Source organism: Melospiza melodia, chromosome 12 (assembly GCF_035770615.1).
Source record: "Melospiza melodia melodia isolate bMelMel2 chromosome 12, bMelMel2.pri, whole genome shotgun sequence".
Taxonomy (NCBI): domain Eukaryota; kingdom Metazoa; phylum Chordata; class Aves; order Passeriformes; family Passerellidae; genus Melospiza; species Melospiza melodia.
In genome coordinates, this window is record NC_086205.1 from 15,665,435 (window position 1) to 15,668,190 (window position 2,756).

A 2,756-nucleotide genomic window follows, 5' to 3' on the forward strand; every position below is an offset into this window, starting at 1 on the left:
GCATTTTCTTAGTCAAATCAAATTTCTTGTTACTCAGTGGAATAAATTAAACCACGATGTCATTATGGGACCACTAGAATACTTGACTTTACTACTACTTTTTTAACAGAAATTTCTAGAATAAGCTTAAAATTGTGCATTAATAATTTCTTATTTTTGATTGAGTTATCACCTCCCTTATGTATTTTTATTATGCATTTTTTTTGCTCAGACAGAGTGAGACATGTACCATACCATCTAAATGATGAGTACAAAAAGAAGAGAAAAAAAGATATTTAAATGAGATTGGGACATCATAAATAAATGGCTCATTGCATTAGAAAGGAAAAAAAAGAGAAAATAATTTATTCTGCAAGGCACCCTAAACCAGCCATGCAATGGGGAGGATTTAGGCAAGGCAACAAAGGTGATGGAGAAGTATAATGAGTGGCAGTGAGGACTCTGTGCTTACACAGACTGTGACAGCAACTGTGAGTGGGCTCAGCAATTAAACAGAAGCAAGGTGTTGTGACTAAGCACAAACCCAACAAACCCATGTTTACACTGGGAGACAGATGACTTGAATGCAGCTACTCACACTTTTTGCTGAAGAGGATGAGAGGAGATGATCAGCCAAGGCCAGGATGACAAACCACCAACTTCACATCAATGTTGGTGAAAGACACCATGGAATGTGGATCTTTAAGAGTGTGTTCAGATTTCATTACAGCCCTGGCAGCTGGCAGTGGCCTCTGTGTGAAAGTGTTTAGCAGAAGAGAAATGGACTTAATCATGGGCTTGGATGCTCTTCTGTGTTTCAAGTAGACAGTGCTGAAAGTGAAGGTGATGTGAGGCCTGTAGTTACAGGGTTTTTGAATATCTAAACACGATTTCACAACTTCTTTTTTCCCTGTCCAGGGTGAGTTTTTATAGTTTAGCCTTTAATCTTGTGAAGCAGAAATTTAACGTGTCAGTGTTGACAGACTGTTAACTATAGCAGCAATGATGAAGCTTCTATAATATTAACCTTTCAAAAAATAAAACTGCAATAATGATGTTGTTTCCATTAGACCTTTCAGATCACTTACAAATTATCTGGAACTCCTACTGTTTATTTGTTTTTACTTTAGATTGTTGCCCCAAGCACTTAAATAATTGTAATAAAATAATAATAGAATTAAGATTAGATAAATTAAGTGGAAATGAAACTGAATACATTTTCCATGACAGCTGGCAAGTCCCATTCTGTGACTGCTCAGAAACAGAACTGGAATTTTTATGACAGTAGACAATAAGGCGATCGTGTACAGGATGTAACCCAATGCTCAAGAGGAGCAGTGTGCAAGTGACACATCAACAAAAACAAACTTGTTTCATTTATGTACCATTAATTACCATAACTTACATAATCATGGACATCTGTTCTCCCTTTCTCATACATGTACCTATGCACAGATAATTACCACTATCTACTGGTCAGAAGAGCATGTAGCATAATATAAAGATAAATAGATTATAGCATATAATTGTATATTATTATACATATATACATACATAAATATATTTATATACATATAAATACAGATAAGACCAGCTCTGCCTTATTTATTCGTGCATCACTTTGCAAGCAATTTTTTAGTCCTTAACTTCACATTGAAACTGTAATAACTTGTTTGAACTTGCATACTTGGAAGAGCATTATAGAGAAAGAAAGAGCAAATAATTTTTAACTAATCAAGAATTAAGTATGACAATATCAGTTTAGTATCTTTTGTCATGATTGTTCCAAAACACTGTTTCAAAAGATCAAAAGATTTTGTTTTTCATCTTGACTGTAAAGGTTGATTAGCTTTTATATAATTGTATTCTTCCAAAAGAAATAGCCACTGTTTTATTGCATTATTCAGATAAAAGAGAAAAGCAACTGGTGCACAAATTACAGTCCTTAGGAAATAGGGCTTTTTTCCATATTGAGTCTCGAGTACTTAAGGGTGATATTTGTTCCGTGAAATATCTTATGACTCTCCCTGTCCAATAACTGTACTTTTGGAACCCAGAAAGCTGTTTTCCTTGAATGTCACATCACAGAATGATAGAATGGTTTACATTGGGAGGGAGTTTAAAGTTCACTTAGTTCCAAACCCCAGCTATGGAGAGGGGCTGTTTGTTTTTATGCCTAAAGTTTTACAGCCACATATCTTCTATATACAAACTAAGGGTTCGTCAAGAGCACATCTGTTAAAAGTGACATTTTATAACAAAGAAGTGGAAATACCCACATACATAAGTTTAATAAATGTACTTTAGATTGATTTATATGTACTACTGTGAGATAGGTAAAAGCGAAAACTTGCTTTAACATACATTTTTAAAAGTTATGAGATCTTCAAAGGCTGCTGACATTTTAATGGGTTTTATTAACTTTTATATATAGAATTTTGAAATTTATATGAAATTGTACATATTAATTTAATTTTATATTTCATCTTACCTAGTCAAGGGGCCTGGCTTTGCTTGCATTTCAGTAAACTGCTGTTGGATGACAAGTCAAAAAATGGTTATGACATTTTTCTGCAAGTGTCCTGGAAAACACATCCTGAGTTAAATAACCTTAAGCAGCAGGTGCTGAATTAGTGCTCCCACTTTTGAGGAAGATAGCTAATCAAATCAATCTAAATGTGCCCCTGGTTAGAGGAATTCCTGCATGTGACAGAGAATTGCTGCTCCATGTTTAGTTATTTCTGAAAACACTATTAACTGTAGATTTGGATATTTAC

General features: G+C 34.2%; 1 long non-coding RNA gene across 1 annotated transcript in view; it reads left to right on the forward strand.

Moving 5' to 3' along the window:
• Positions 1-2,756, forward strand: part of LOC134423437 (uncharacterized) — a 94,973-nt gene that overhangs the window by 91,751 nt on the left and 466 nt on the right. The window lies entirely within an intron of this gene.